The sequence below is a fragment of the Brachyhypopomus gauderio genome, unplaced genomic scaffold (assembly GCF_052324685.1).
Source record: "Brachyhypopomus gauderio isolate BG-103 unplaced genomic scaffold, BGAUD_0.2 sc62, whole genome shotgun sequence".
In the NCBI taxonomy this organism is placed as follows: Eukaryota; Metazoa; Chordata; class Actinopteri; order Gymnotiformes; family Hypopomidae; genus Brachyhypopomus; species Brachyhypopomus gauderio.
Window position 1 is genome coordinate 643,231 of NW_027506883.1, and position 17,900 is coordinate 661,130.

Sequence of the window (17,900 nt, forward strand, 5' to 3'; positions counted from 1 at the left end):
GAAGACCATATCTCATGAGTATTTAGTGCCGCTCAGAGACCAGGAACGACAAATTACTGGTGTTAATTACAACAGCAGCGAAATAAATTCGGACTTAACGTTTGTATATTTTCTGTGCATGTCTGCAGAAGGTTGCGCCTATAAGACCCTTAATGAGCAGTACCAGCGTTATTAAGTTTTATTAAGGGTGTGCTAGTAAAAGACCTGATGAAGGAGGACTGACTCCACAACTGTGTCTACTACAGGTGAGTACTGTACAATGAGCAGTGACAGCACGCTACCTTTAAACCACTTACCTCCTTTAGCATTTATATTATTGTGTGTGTGTGTGTGTGTGTGTGTGTGTGTGTGTGTGTGTGTGTGTGTGTGTGTGTGTGTGTGTGTGTGTGTGTATGAATTAATGTGTTAATATGATCTCAGAGGTATGAACATTTCATTTTAGATATCCACTTCTAAATTCATTCATTCATTTATTTTTTAAGGAATACTCATAAAGGCAAGGACGACATGATGCAAGGCACAGAAGATATGAGCCCAGTGCTGAAGGCTATTTTAATATTATTGTGTGGCCCAGCCTCACGAGACCCTTCATACTAACTCAGCCTTCACAATCTGTAGCATGGCAGTATACAGAACTGCTTCAGAAATCTTTGGTATGACTTTCACTTTATCTTTCACTTTAGCAACAGCAGTGAATCCATTTTCACACCATCTTATTGCTCTTATGTAAGATGCTCATCAGATCTAAGCAATTCAATTTTTTATGGATAAAAGTTTAGTGATTTGCTCAAGCACAATCAACCCTGAAGGCACATCCTTTAAAATCACTGCTTTGTCAAGAAGAGGCAATCCCACGGCTAGGATTTAGGATTGAGTCCCAGCTGTGCCTTGATTTCATGTGCGCTAGGGCACAACTGTCTCCCCCGGCTTTATTCGTACTGGAAGACAAGGTTCACATATACATACACACACTCATATATGACACACTGTTGTCGTCGTCGTCCCCCCCCCCCCCCCCCCCCCCCATTGACATTATTTCAAGCCTTTCTAGTTCTAAATAAATGGCTCTGAAATGGAATTGAGATGCACCATTTGTAATGCTTGAAATAAAAAACCGTTTCTAGCTGCAGGTCCCGTGCTATTGAACAGAGGTGTCTTCAGCCCTAAACGATCCTTGTTCATCGATAGCTCTTGCTCACTCGTTTGTTAGGAAGTACTGTGGGGTTATCGACGTCTTCCATTGACTAAATTCATAATGCATCAATACCAGGCATCCTTTCGATAGCTGTGTTGTCTCCCCCCGTTCCATGCTCGGTGTGAATTTATGACTGCAGTTGGTAATTACAGTATGTCAGGGAAACACTAACTTGATTGCTTTTGTCTGACACTGTTCTGTAAGATCAATATTAGAAACTACCCTGTAAACATGAGACACAGCACTGGTAGAACGTCAGCCTAGCATTAAAGTCCAACACTACTACATTGCTGCCATGAAAAACTGTGATTATATCGCTGTCACTGCTTTCTAGTGAAGACAATTACCACACGTGGGATGAGTGATCTTCCTGAAGTCACCTCCGGCGTGACATCAGTGTGTTTAGATGTTGGGCCGTACGAGTATCTGTACTGATGCATCTCTTTCGTCCCTCACTTCCTAACACTCCACGTGTCATGACTGTAAACAATCACCAACTTCAGCTCTGGCTGTGATTCAATTCCAAACCGTTTTATTAAATTCTATCTAATGCTGTTGTGCAGCTCTGCAAGTTGGCTTATTTATTTTATTTTTTGTTTATCTAGTCAACGCATCTTTTTTTTCTGAATGGCAATTTAATTCCAGATAACCTGACAACCAGCCAGTGAGCCATCAAAGATTGTTCCCAAAGCAATAAACCTTATCTATTCACTGCAAAGTAGATTACAAAGGCCTGTAAATGCTTCACCATAGCTTATCGTACAAACATTGTACAGATCACTGCCATTGATTCTAATTGGACGTTGCTTCAGAAAACTGTAGTGGAGCGAGGACGATGTCGATACAAGCAAGAGGAAGTAATTAAAAAAGGTAATCCCTAATGAACCAGGGTAATGATTGGAGCCTGCAGCCTGTGTCTAAGCTATGACTTTTTATTCTGCTATATTTGGTGCTGTCTGGTCTCAGTGAATGTCTTCTAACATGTGTTGTGATTGAAAGCCTGTTGTTTACACACTGTGATTTCACGTTGTACAGGAACTATTCCACTGACAAATAAATCCACGGATCTGCAATTTCCCAGGAGTGAGAAGGTATTCACGGTGGCACAATATACTTTTAATTACTGGTGATCCCCCTGCTAGTTTTGATTCAGTCTCTTGTGAAATGGGACAACTAATATTATTCATACCTTCCAGTCACTCTTGACTCTGGACTTTTATATCTGGTCTTTTGCTCTGTGGGCTTAATGTGGATCTCAGCCAAATTTCTCTTACAGGGCATCGTGCATGTGGGCTCATGTCTCATTAGAGTGGCCACAAGGTGTTGTCTATTTTAGCCCTGAAGCTGCTTTGGTTCACCTCACCTCTAAATGTCACACTCCACTGTTACTAGGTCTTGTTTACAGCTCCCCCTCATCTTAGCCTGTGCTAGAGCTTCTTGGGCTTTGTGGACAAGCTTGTGGACATGGCTGTGAGTGTTTTCATGGTTAAAAAACCTGAAGATAATAATTGTGTGGTTACATGGCGAAAGAGGTAACTTATTTTCCAGTTAAGGACAAAACATTTTAAACCGTTAACTAAACAAATACATGTCATTTTCACTTTGACATCTAATAGTATGCAGTACCTGATGGTATTTTCGATAGCACAAGGTACAATTTTGTCATTAGATGCACATTCCATATATACATTTTATATGGGTGTTTCCTTACTTGTGAGTTACGGTGTAGATGTTAAAGTGGTTGATTTTTACTATATCTTGATGAAAGCGGGGAAACCACGTAGAGAGATCCATGGTTGTTTCAGCTTATGGCCTTGTGGGAAGCCAGTACAGCTGTAGCTTATAAAAGAGGCTGCCATAAAATGGCCGTCTCCTACCGTGTGATACGGGTCTCGAGTCATTGACCTTGATGAGAGTGCTGTCTGCTTTATGGTCTTTGTGATCCTGACATTTCTGCACATGGATCGTTTTTTTTTTTCTAGACAGAACAGTGCAATTCCTGGGAGATGATCAGGCTTACAGACATAATACCTGCTCTTCTAATGAATCTTCTAGTGAATGCTGCCTGGGTATCACAGCGTCTGCTCTGCAGTGGCGTGGTTCAGTCATGAGACCTCAGCGTATGAGCCAATTGGGAAGTGTGGAAGCTATTTTTGTTTAGACAACAATCTTTATGGGTCTCTAAATTGGTGAACTGTTCACTGTTAATTCCAAAAAGAAATTAAAGGTGAAAAAGGGAAAGAATAGCTATGGGGGTTATTGACCACTGTTTCAATTATTCTAGTTATTGTGTCCCTCTGTTGGATAGGGCAGAGAAAGTAAAATCCCCCCCCTCCTCTTTTGTTCTGATCTGTCAGCTTGTTCGTTATGGGAGAGTTGAATAGCAGCAGGATGCAGGACTGCTGGGACTCGTTTCTGCTACAATAACTTTAATGTTGGACGTGCACATTTTACTACAACCCCTCACATTAACAGGCTGGGCAGAAGTGACCCAGTGAAGACAGTAGGGCCAGGAGAGATATGAGTTACAACATCACGCTGGCAGCAAAGGATGTGTGAGAAATGTTTGTCACCTTCTCCAAAAGGATGTTCCAAACATGTCAGTATTAGTGTCTCCACATGTTATCCCAATAGAACATTGTGATCATTTCTAGCTATGTTAAGTATCTGTTCAAGGTTTGACTGTGCCTGGTTTCAGTGCTGTTTTTTATCTCTTCTGTTATTCATTGGTTACTTGGATGCCATGAGAGTAGCCAATGGGAAACTCCATTGATTTACTGTTAGGTTATAGTCGTGGCGGTTCTGTTCTTTCATTGGCCAAATTCCTTTCCTACAAACGTTCACGGATCTGCACAACACTATATCGCTGATATTGCTGACCTGCCTACGTCTCCTTCATCTAGACCTGGCTGTAGACTGGTGCAATATCTGCCCTGTTTGGGCCCTACAGAGGGCATCTGAGCAGTGAACGTCAGATACACTCAAACACAGAGGTGTATATTCCAGGTTCAGAAAGTAAAAGTCCTCATGAGGATTTTGCTCAAGCTTGCTAGATTTTCCAATTAGTGCAATCCAGGTAAAATTAGTGGACTCAACACAATCCAGGAAGCCTGAGCAAAATCCTGGTGAGGACTTTTACTTTCTGAACCTGGATTATACACCTCTGCTCAAACACACACACTTTTGTTAAAATATTGATTTGTTTATCTGTTTATTAGAAACACCATGTACAATTAGAAACGATAGCCAGTCTGTTGCAGTTCGTTGACTATCCACCACTTGTTCTTCAGTGGTTCATATTTGACCCCTGACCCAATACTGGCTGCATATATTTTTGTGTGGCAGACAACTCACCACCCAGCTGTGACACAGACACATGTCAAGACTCCAACTGCTTGGCCTGACACACACTAGTGCGACACCCTCCACCGTTCCTGTAAGATGTAAGGGTCACTGCTGTGATAAGAGTGGTCCACCACCCACATAATATGTGGTCAGACCGTGTGGTCCTATGGTCAGAAAATAACAAGAGATGAGGGGGGGTACAGACTGGATAATAAAACTGTACATGGCAAGAAATTGGTTACGGTCTGTAACTGTATACGTCTAAAACACAGCCAAGCGTATCTGCTAAACTAGCCAGTGATCGTGGGTGCAAGGCAGTAAAGAATATGTGCACACGCTTGTGTATGAGACTTCAAATGAATGCTTGGACTTTTGGGTTTTGTATCTCATCATTTATGAAATGTCCCATATTGATTACTGTCAAGTAATTTAATTGCAGTTTGAGAATATGATGCATAATGTGTAAATCCTGGCTGTGCCTCTCTGCACTCTCATCACTCATCGATGCCGTTGTCAGTTTAATAAAGTGCTAATTTCTCACGCGCCTGCCATGGTAAAAGAGCAACTTATTTGTACCTGTAATTTTATGAGTAATATGGTTTTCTGCCAGGGACAGAGGGTTTGGCAGCCTGCTGCACACAAGGCCCATGACTTCCCTTTCATTATCTCCACTGTCTTTAAAAAAATACCTAACACAATTGCAGGGAAAGCAATTAGTGCCATGCTGTCAGCATTATAGAACCATGGCCTGTAATTACAGCAATGAAAATTGTGACAGTTTTGATGGCACCAGCGTCAGCGTAACACCAGCTTCTTTTCTCCTTGTTCCTCTTCGCAAATCTTGCTAACACACACCCAGATGGAGAGAGAGACAGATAGAGAGGAAGAGTGGTGGAGGGTGAGGACATAAATGCCATAGAAGAAATGTACAAATGTAAAAGTGTGGGCCATCACTGTTTACCCTGAAATATCACAGCAGCTGTTGTGTGTTTGCTTTTATTAACCCCTTTATGATGTTTTTAAATGATGTTATGTCTAAAACATAAAATGTGAAAATGACAGGTAATAATAATTAGCTTATAGAATTACCTCTTTCTTTCACAAGAATGAAACCCATGAACATTATAAAGAATTGCTTGCATGTTATGGGTAGGAATTCACTGGTAGTTTATTAGGTGTGGTCTATAAAGAACAGCCTTTCTGCTCTGTGACTTTCTACATCTCTGCATTCCTAGTTGTGTCATCTCCCATGAAAAGCTCATGTTGAATTTATAGGGCCATTCCTTGATGTTATGTTCCTAAATGATTTTCCTGAATGAGACGGACGCGTCACCATCTGCATGGCCCACGAGCACATGCTCACACAGGGACATGTGCTCCTCCCTGTGCACTCACCCATGACTGGACCTTGAAATGATGGCGTGTAATCACACACACACAAACACAGGGATGCACGCAAGCATGCACACACTCACACACGGAGAGTTGGATATGCCATGAGAAACAGTGAACAAACAAATGTAAATCAAAGAAACATCTCCAAAGTGCAAATGAAATAATTAGTACATTTTTTGATTGCTAACAACGGATCGTAAACAATCTTGGATTGAGTCTTTGATCATAATGGGGTAAAATTATATTCTGAAGCATCTTAAAGTTTCAGTTACATTATAGAAAATTGCTTTAAAAAATAACCCTGAATTCAGACAGGGAAATATGATGAACTGGGAACACAGATGACAACGATATTTTATTTTAGGAAAAAAAATGTGATCTTGAATACAGTTTTATTTCATTCAGCTGTTGTTGGTGAATAACTGTGTCAACAATACCATAGCTATGTCTCTGCATTTGAAATGACTTGCTAGCAATCTCATGAATGGATGTTGTGATTATAACAACATGACAGTGTTAAAATATTTTCTTCAGATATGAATCATAAAAGTTATGGTTAGGCATTGAAATTGACATGTTTAGAAACAGACTTTCAAAACATTTGTTGATTTAAGATGAGATACTATCATGTTTTCACTGAAGTGATTGTAGGCAGCTCACTTTCTCTTTGTTTGAGCAGCTTTGCATCAGCCTGTCTACATTTAAACTCCAGTAAACACTGTATTTTTTCGTTTTTTTCTTTTCCTCCACCATGGCACAAGGATAGCTGAGCTGAAGCCACCGACTTGGGGATAGGAATCTTTTGCATGGAATTCTCTCTGCATCTGTGATGATAAACATCTTTACATTGTGAGTTTCACATCCAGTGTCTCCGTTTGCTCCTTTGCTTCGTGCAAGTGCTTCACCGTCTCTTTCCAAACGCTGCGTAGCCACTATTACTACGTCTGTTTCCCACTCTGGCATTGATACAGTCAGTTACCAGTGAGTCTGCAGAACTTGTAGCTCTCAAGATTTGAGAAGACTGTAAAACTTCTTACTTACTCTGAGTTGCTATTTAAAGTGCTGAGCGCCGGTGTACTTAAAGTCAGAGTTCTAAGCACCATAAATATTGGCAGTAAAGACTGTTGCCAGGGCAAGTGAACTGTAGACAGTATGATTAGCAACAGCGTGCTGAATTCATTCACATCAGCATGCTGCCACTAAAATTGACGCTTTCTGCTTTTTTAAATCAAGCCGCATATCTTTTTAAAACTTTATAACTTTTTAAAATATAGATTGAGTCTGAATACTCTGGCTAACTGTTATGGAATTTGGACTCGTTTTAGGCTGAAGAGGGCAGTGGCAGTTTAGTGTATAAGCCGGTGTTGGGCTGTCAATTACAAGACTGCCATGCAGGTGCTGTTAGGGCCTGGAGCAGGGCCCTTGGGTACCATACGCTGGCTACCGCTACCAACTCACAAAGACGCTGGGACATGCACAGATAAACATCTTGTTGTGCATGTACATATATACAAGAATCTCTATCTGGTCTAGTTCCCCATCTATGCATTCTTTATATTGCTGGTGTTATGTACTATGAATTTCCAGTGTGATTGAGTGTAAATGTGAATGGATGGGTGATTCTCTTTTGGCTTTAAATGCCATATGATGCATTCAAGCCTGATCCTCTCCTCTTTCTGAGTCAGGAGAATGCAAGATAATTTTAAACCTTCACCGCCAACCTAGAGATAGGCAGATGAGCCGCACTCCGCCATGCCCGTCACACACAAACCCAGAGGCCTGCAAGATGGATGAAGGCATTTCACACATTACGCACGGTGAAGAAGCGTCTCGCGGCTCCAGCAGCCGTGCGGCTGAGCGGGGCCTGAAGCACACGCACCTCCATACATTCATTCACACAGCAGGAAGGTTACGTGCCACAGTCATCGCTTGGCATCCCAGGAAGTGTTGGGTTTGCAGCTTGCACCCAGAGAGGGAATTAAAAACACGAACCCTGTTGTGATTTTAGCCATTTTTAATGTGCCACTAAGCAGTGGGTGTCACTTATAGCAGTAATCTTTACACTTGTTGTAGTCACACCAGTATCATCAAGACAGCTGTTGGAGACATTTTTATTAGGGGACTTGAGTAAGTGTGATTAGCCATGACACCCTGGAGCTACCAATATGCTCCCTCCTTAAAAATACCTTTATTGCACAGTAAATCATCAGCATTAAATTAACTCCTACAGAGATATTCATTTAGAGTTAAACTGGATTCAGAATGAACTCTGCATGACAACACGCAGTTGTAGAAATGTATACACACTGGATCCTGAGCCATTCTGAGCTTTGAATCAGAGCAAAGGAATTATTTTTGAACAACAAGATCGGATAGACAATTGTTTTTTCCTACACATTTTTTTAGAAGATATATTTATTATGCATTAACCAGGCATGTGTATGTTGAGTCTTTGCAGTGCAGTACAGACATTGTTTCGTATGAGTTGTGATTTTTTGATGTATGTGGTCAGAGCTGACTACCACAATGGAGAAAACAGATTCCCTGCTTAGATTAAAGTTGAGCTTAAAGAATGGCTGTTTTAACTGTTGAAAATATGTTCAAATATTCTGGGTTTGTTTGAAGCAGGCACAACACCTTAGTCCAGGTATCACCAAATGGCGGACCGCGGTCCGGATCCGGACCCGAACGCCGTCCTGTCCGGACCCAATCACATTCCTGATAAACTGGATACGATTGATTGATTGATATTGATTACCCCTGCCTTAGTCCATTCCAAGATTATTGTCATCCATTTTTCCTCATAATCCTTTCGAGAACCTGCCAGCATTATGACTTCAGTTTGTAAAGCAACTGATTAATTTATGTGCCTGTCAAATTGATTTATGATCAGTGTAGTTTGCGAGGTACAAGATATTAGCACGTCCGTTATATGTTGAGGTTTCCACTTTTACGCTCTGTACCCTGAGGGTTTTTGTAGTAATATACCATTTAGGAATAAATGTTAAAACATCCTGACAGTTTTAGACTGCAAGAGCAAATCAGATGCAATCATTTACTGGCAAGAAGAAAATAGATAAAGAATTACTTTGACAGACGTGAAATGCCAACATTCATCAGCTATCAAACTTCATTCATAATGCTTCAAATCATTCCTGTGTCCCAAAAGGTCTGATGTTAAATGCAGTGTTAATGAGGGATGAGAGACGGGGTGCCTCTCTCATGATAAAGAAATCAAACACAATTTGCAGTTCATTTCAATCTCAAAGTATTTAACATCCATACTAGATCATCGTCATCTTCATCAAATCGCAAAACTACTTCATGTTCCACAATTCACAAGTGGAGACATTTCAAGTCACAAACTAAGAAATAAGTGTGGGTCTCATTTCATTCTTTATCCTCCATCTGCTTCACTGGACCTCACTGACTGTACGTTGGGGGCTGTAAGGCAATATCACTCATTCCTTATGTTTCATAGTTGGTGGAGTTTAGTATTAGTTTGTAGCTGTTATTCAGTTCTAATGTATTGTAGGTCACACAGTAATTGGTTAAAGTCACTGAGTTTTATTTTGGATTAAAAAAAATAGTAAAATAATAAAAACAATAAGATATAATGAAGGGCTATTTGCACATGCATTTCAATTGTTCCAATCATGCCTGCGACGCACCTGTATTTTGTAACCTACAATGCAAATTTATGAATGCTATACAAATTCAGAAAACACAAATACCCAAAATGACACGTGCACTATACATACATGTCAAGTTTTTCATTTTAAAATAAGGAAAATTTTCCGCTGGTTGATGCGAGCATTCCCACCAGCACAACCAAGGTCCAGGACCCCCTCTATCTTACACAGTCTTCACTTTTTTGGTAGGAGCACCTTCTCTCTCATTACATTCATCCATCTCTGATTTGTTTTTCGAGTTTGTTGTTCCCGCTGTCAGCACTAATCTCGCGAGAACTGACACTCGGGCTACTGCAGGTTGACATTCTCACGAGGCTAACGACATATAGGCCCTTTTCACAACAAAGCAGAAATACGTCACCGCCGGGTAAAACAAGTTCCTGTACTCGCTACAGTAGTTGTTGTCAATTCACCTCAGCATGGAGCATGTATTACCTTCATCCCTGTCGTGGCTGCCGAGACTGAATTTTGAAGACGTTTTCAAAATTCACTCGTCCACCACAAACGTCTATTCCCAGCCGAGAGCTTGAAACGCGGACAGCAACTGTTCCACTGAAACCGGCTGGGAACAGTAACAGTACTGGGAACAGTAACAGTACTGGGAACAGTAACAGTACCGGGAACAGTAACAGTACTGGGGACAGTAACAGTACTGGGAACAGTAACAGTACTGGGAACAGTAACAGTACTGGGAACAGTAACAGTACCGGGAACAGTAACAGTACTGGGGACAGTAACAGTACCGGGAACAGTAACAGTACTGGGGACAGTAACAGTACTGGGAACAGTAACAGTACTGGGAACAGTAACAGTACCGGGGACAGTAACAGTACTGGGAACAGTAACAGTACTGGGAACAGTAACAGTACTGGGAACAGTAACAGTACCGGGAACAGTAACAGTACTGGGGACAGTAACAGTACCGGGAACAGTAACAGTACTGGGAACAGTAACAGTACCGGGGACAGTAACAGTACCGGGAACAGTAACAGTACTGGGAACAGTAACAGTACTGGGAACAGTAACAGTACCGGGAACAGTAACAGTACCGGGGACAGTAACAGTACCGGGAACAGTAACAGTACTGGGAACAGTAACAGTACTGGGAACAGTAACAGTACCGGGGACAGTAACAGTACTGGGAACAGTAACAGTACTGGGAACAGTAACAGTACCGGGAACAGTAACAGTACTGGGGACAGTAACAGTACTGGGAACAGTAACAGTACCGGGGACAGTAACAGTACTGGGAACAGTAACAGTACTGGGAACAGTAACAGTACCGGGGACAGTAACAGTACTGGGAACAGTAACAGGGAACAGCACCAACTTTTAGCCGCGAGCTTCCTACTATGTAGTCTACAGCAGTGAAATGCTGGCTACACACAAAGATGCTCCGTATCACAAAGTTTTCCCCTTCTTCTCTCCTAATTGCACAAACCCATTTTCTTTTTTGCTCGTCGTCAGCCGGAAAACCATGGAAACTGAGATACGGCTGTTTTTGCTTTGAGATCGAACACCCTGGTACACTGCAAAAGCTCTTGTTCTTGGACTCTGCCATTGTTTAAATGTGTAACGGAAGTAACTTTACCCTGCGACGAGAGCTTCCGGAAGAAAAAATGCGGAAGTGTGAAAAGGGCCTATTGGAGAATATTCATTTTGGAGAGGAACTTGAATGCTTTAAAAAATATATTATATTATAATACAGGAAATTTATGGGAAAATATTAATAGGACGACAGGAAAGAGGGGTGAAATACAGTAGTTTCTCTGCCAAAACGGGAGACTTGACAGGTATGACTACATTTTGGAAATACGTTGCAAATTCAGAGCGCATGCGCTGTGAGTCGCTGAATCCAACGGGCCTCTCACGGAATGAGACGATCCTAATGTGAAATGTGTTTTGAGCAGCTACAACCAAGAGAAAAGTAAGTTTTGCGATAACCATGCGTTTTATCATTGGATAGCTGTGATACAGAATGAAAGACCAACCTGTTCGTGCTGTACTTTCTTGCGTATTTACTTTTACTAGGTTGTATATAACGCAACTTTTTTATCATAACAAAAAATTGTGATAAAAATCCAGTTAGTTTTCACTTGGCTGTTGCTGCTTTCCATTGGTCTCAAAGGGTTTCATCCCCTGTCCTGAATTTGAATCTGTATAGCGTTCAAGAATTTGCTTCAAGTTTGTGAAATGAAGCGCATTTGTTGAAAAACAGACTTTTTTTTGCAGTGCAATGGGTCTTCCCGGCCACCGTAGGTGAGGACTATCGTAAAAGTGCTTTGAGCTACCAGACACCGCTGAAGGGCCTTCTAGTCTAACCTCGCTGGAGTTAAGAGATGTGAGAGATATGTTGAAGAACTGTCGAGCACAACAGCAGTTGAGCAGTACCCCCTTTCCTATAAACTTTCTAAACAAATGATTATATATTTGCCGAAATATTGTCATAGTCTATTTCAATTCTGAAGATGTGAACACAACAAAACAACAACCGCACCCACATCATTTTCCACAGTGAGTTTGAGGCCATTCTCCCTCTCAAGCATTATAGTTCTTAAAATAAAAAAAGCTTTGTGCTTTTCCAGAGAAATGGCGAAGACAAGCAAATTGTTGAGAATCATTAGGCTAATACTTGCTTGAGGCTGATATCATATTCACTTATTCATTAGAGCTGGAAGGTAGTAGACACGCTTGACTCCCCAAGGCATTCTATTAAATTTACAGTGGGATGCATCAAAGCCATTTTGGGCTATTTCATTTTTATTTTATAACTCATAGGCTGCAATCAGCACTTTTCATGTAGAGTTTTCAGCAGAACTCATAGTCACAGAGGCGTATTAGTCTTGATATGCTTAAATGGCACCTCATCTATAAGCTAAATAGCAAAACTGTTTGAGTCACGAGACCCAAGTTGAGGTCGTGGTGTGTATATCACCACCTCTCTCTTTTTTGAGTAAACAAAAGTTCGTCTGGTCTTGGTGTCCGTGATCGTTTGTTCGGTCCCTGCACTGGTGTGTTGCAGAGGGGATTCCAGCTGAGTGCTGATTTTCAAACACGTGGCAAGAAACGTGCGGTTCGTGTGTAACACCGTTAATGGAGTATGACATCACGGTGTGTCTTATTCTCACAGAAAGGTAATGTAGAGATGGTGGCATTGGTGTCGAGATGTGACAATTATTATCAAATAGCAATTATTAGATATTGCCCAGGAACGGTAGATACAGAGGGTGGTAGATGAATGGACCTTTTATCATATGTCTTAAATGCCAATGTCAATAACCGTGTCTTTAATTGAACTTGTGTTCAGGATGTGAATATGCATGACTTGATATGAATGACTTGGTCAAGACTCAAATTGCAGAGTGTGACCAGATAGCAAAGTGATCATTGTTGATTTATTGGTTGATGACTGAAAACTCAAAAATATATCAAATGCATTTAGACTAGACACAATATAATGAACCAAAGCTGATTAAGTGTCTGTAATGTCTTGAATATCAATTTTATGTAGAACAGTATGAGAACAAATCTGAAACAACCAACACTGCTTGATGGATGTTAAGTGTTATATCATTTTAGTGCTATTTTGGTAGACTAAGGATAATGTTTTAAATATCTGGCACTATGAATGCTGATTGTGAGACGTGAGTATTGTGACCTCAACACGTGTGAAAATAGAATGAGGTTTCCTTTCTCATAAATGTAAGGAGTTCAGTTCCAGCGGGGTTTGCCAACTCCACACACTTCTCTTAATTGAGTGACTTTGTTCACAGACTCTTGATACAAGTTCATATGTTTCTCTTAAATGCTTATTAATGCGTGTAGACAAATATAAACTTTGGTATCTTAGACTGTGTTTGGTGAAAAATGAAATGAAAATTCTTGGCCAAAAAACTGAAATTGAAATTCAGGAAACAGAAGAACAGAAGAAAACATAAGAAGCTTTATATTGGCCTATTCTACAGTAAGAAATTGATCTGGAAAACTGTGTCTACTAATTATAGAACTTCTATTAGCCTTTGGAATTCAACGTCCTGGGCACGATCATCCATGGTTATAAGTTCTGTTTAATTTATTAGTTTTGGCTTTGTTGTGATGGTTTGTTATTATTATTCTCAAAAAGTTTCTACTTTGCCAAATTCTTGGTTTTCGAGTGACTGGCAGCACAAAATATGCCTCCTGTGGGCTTGTACAGCGACTTCATACCAAGATCACAGAATGACTTTAGGAACTCTAATATTCTCTAATGTCATTTATAGCTGAGTTGCTCCAGTTTTGTTGAGACCTTCTGCTAAGACCTTTATGATCTGCCTGATAGTACTGCAGCATGATCAGTTTAACACTGTGGGTAATGATGCACCTCAGCACATCTTCACGTGTTCTCTGAGTCTTCAGCTCTCCTCTAAACGTTTCATCGAGGTCCAATAAATGTAGATATGCTTCTAATGGAAACTTTCTGCCTCATTATCAGGTATATTTGAATGAGATCATGTCAGAGTGGCTGAATCCTGGTTCTTTGGCACCTGACGCTCAAACTGAGGCTTGGACAAACAATTGGCATAGGATTACGTTAATCTACATTTATAGTTACATTGTGTAATGTATAATAAAGTATAATTCACCAAATTATCGGAGGAAGATGATAACATTGATAAACTGTCACCAATGTCAGTAACCATTTCTTGAACTGAACATTTTACCTGAGATAGTAACAAGCCTGTACACAAACACACACACACACACACACACAAATCCCAAACAAACTGTTAGTGTCAGTGAATACGTGAAGCTCTGTTTTAGAAGTCAAGAGTTTATTCATCCCCTGCAGGCTTAAATTACCTAAATAATTGAAAAGATTAGATTCTAATAATAACAATTATAGAACAGTATATATCTTCAAATTTCAGAAAATTTCATTTTATGAAAGTGTTACAATGCAATAAACTCCAAGTTTAAGAAAATTTGTAAAGCATGAATAAAGAAAAGTGGTCCCCAAAAGGACTCTAAACAAACCAATCAAAATACTTGTTAGGAAAGACGACAACAAGCTCTGTGGGCCTGGAGTAGTAATGTCAAGTAATAATCTCCTTTATTAACAATGATTTCTCCTGTTTTACAAGAATACAATTTGTCTGACTGACAAAGTGAAAAGCATATTACACCCTCTATGGGACAGAGGATAGCAAATTCTCAAAATGATGGAATTTAATAAAATTAATTGAATGAATGAAAACACCTTTGGCAGTTTCTGTTTCTTGCTATTCTTTTAATCTTGTAGACAGGCAGCAGAATTTGCTTGGCTGCTTGAGTTCCCATCATATATCATGGCAATGTAGGGGTTATTTGTATCTGTTGTTCCACCAGCACCTATGACCTGTACTGTACCTGTGGGCATGAGCACTGAATGAACCGAATGCTCTTTGGGATTACAGCATATTCAGTCATATTCAGGTAAAAACTTGGCCAATGGGTCTTTTAGCACCTCTTTTGATGTATAATAACACCAGTCATCAGTCAACTGTTCCATCGATACTGTCTGTGCTTCCAACTTTAGATTTATCCATAAGGAACTTCAATTTATGTGAGATTTATTCATACTGGAAAATACATTTGCACTTGACTAACTTTCTTTTGTGGTGTTTAGAGCAAGTCTGCTCTTTTTGATAATATATACAGTGTTTGAAGTCAACCATAAAGGATTTCAATAATAGGTTTGTAAGCACAATCATTTCTTGGGGAGAGTCAGACTGTTCCACAATAATAACTAATGAACAAATGAATGAATAAATGAATTGATTGTTGCACACCTTGGTCTTTTCAGCATTTTGTCATTCCGTTAAGTTTAGCCCTTCACAACCACTCTGTGGTTTTACTTGTCTGAATGCACCAGACAGCAAAAAAAACTAAATCTCGAAAACCATTAACAGCACTTAGACAGGCATGGGTTCTGCCTAAAGATATTTTTACCTGCAACGTTGTTTCTTACTAGCTTTGTTTCAAATGGGTATTGTATTTATATCCTCCGTAGGTGCAGGTGAGACGGTAAGTTCTGCATCTCCGTGACTCATACAGATGTTAATACGGATAGATTCCAATTATATGTGCAGCTGTTGTTCTGGAAGCAAGACTAACTGTTGTAGTAGTTTTGTACTCATTTAGGTACATTGTAGTTCACATATCAACGCTGTGTGTCTTAACACAGTAGCATCTTCTGTTCGAAACTAGAAGTAGCATCTTCTGTCGTGTGAAGCCTAATACGTTTCCCAATTTCATTCTTGAACACGTCAACACGAATGCAGGAGAGCACCGTTTACTCATGTTTACGATGAGATACGCACATATACTGTCTGCTGCTGGGCTGGTTTGCAGACGGGCCACTAGCAACACCACCAAGGGCCACACCAAGACCTTTTCTGAGACCAGAACACTATTCACGTATTAGATCTGCCATGTCATGCGTTCACATCATGATCTGGGGTCAGCTGCATTAGGCGTACTGACATTTTCCTCTCTACAGAGTGGAGTTCTTAAGGGGTGATGGTCACAGCTGTAACAAACGTTTTCACAGCCAAACCAGTAAACGGCACCTATTGGAGGGCTTGGACGAGCCTTTTTACGTCAACACCAACTTAGCATCTACCTATGTCCACCTTAGAATGTATTTGTAAGTCTGTTTGTTTTTTTTTCTTCCCATTATCAAATAAAACTGTTTCAAGATTTGTTTTCTCCGGTTTCCTCCCAAGTTCCAAAGACGTGTGTTAGGCTGATTGGTTACTCTAATTTGCCCATAGGTGTGTGTGTGTGTGTGTGTGTGTGTGTGTGTTGGCCATGTGGCGGACTGGTGATCTATCCATGGTGTACTCTGCCTTCACCTGATGATGCTGGGATTGGCTCTGTGCCCCCCATGACCGAGACTAGCGGGATTAAGCAGTAAAGATAATGGATGGACGGGAGGGAAGATTTCCTAATGAATAACTTTATGACAGCCTGTCCTTGTAGAATCTGTTTATGTGCGTGGCCAGTGGAGTGTCGGGCTGTAGAGTATTGAGGGGAGACGCATGCGGTCATGTCAGTTTCACTTTGCCAGTCACTGAATAGAACCAAATAACTGTAGACTTCACTGGGCAGCCGTCCAAATAATTCCCTAATAAATTATATACGTCTTCTCGAGTTATTGCAAGGTAGGGCTTCGACATGAGAATTAACTTCATTCTGTGAGGAAGATGCATAAGAGTGACCTATACGCACAGGTATGAAAGAATCCTAAATGTTTAGGAAACTACAAACTGGACAGGAATTCACACAGTCTCAGAGTGAGTCTTATATGCAGGAGGTATATGACATTATTTCCAACATAACCGGAACTGATAAACATTGTAAGTACAAATGAAACATCAAACAGATTTAATGTCTATTGCAGGTTTGTTGTACCGCTTTTGTAGTTTGGCTTCCTCCTTCTTTGGACTGAGAGATAATTACTCCGTCTGGTGTAATTACAGATTGGGCTTGTTATCATGATGTTCAGGAACCTCTTGGTCTCCACAGTTACTGAGAAACAATAACTGTTTTTACTCCTAATTAGCCATAATCAATTTTTGTGCTTCTTACTGGCAGTGGATGTAAATGTTTGTTCCTGGAACAGATGTGGTAATTATTTTTCATACATTATTATTGTGAGAGATGTAACAAAGCCCAGTATACTGACCTGGGAACAGTAATACGTTTATTCGTTTAGTCTTAGTAAAAACATCCAATCCTCTGAGCTTCAGATTATTATGTATTGTGTTTGTGTAAGTTATAAATGGGTCTGCTGTCTTTATTTGTTTTCAAACAAAACTATATTTAATCAACATCAATCAATAATCGTATCTGACGGTATATTGTGTTGCTCAGGAATGACCTCACTAGGACTCTGTGGGTCTCCATCTGTAAAGAGCTGAAAAGATGAAAACAACGACACTATGTAAACACAATACTAAAATTGTGAACTAGGAACACAGCATTAACTGGTAAATGTGCAAAACACAATGCAAAACGCTATGTGTGGCGGAGAAATAACACTGCACATCACTCTGCAAACGCCATCCCCACTGTCAAATATGGTGGTGGCAGCATCATGCTCTGGGGGTGCTTCTCTTCAGCAGGGACCGGGAAGTTGGTCAAAGTTGATTGGAAGATGGATGGAGCCAAATACAGGGCAATCTTGGAAGAAAACCTGTTGGAGTCAGCAAAAGATTTGAGACTGGGGCGGAGGTTCACCTTCCAGCAGGACA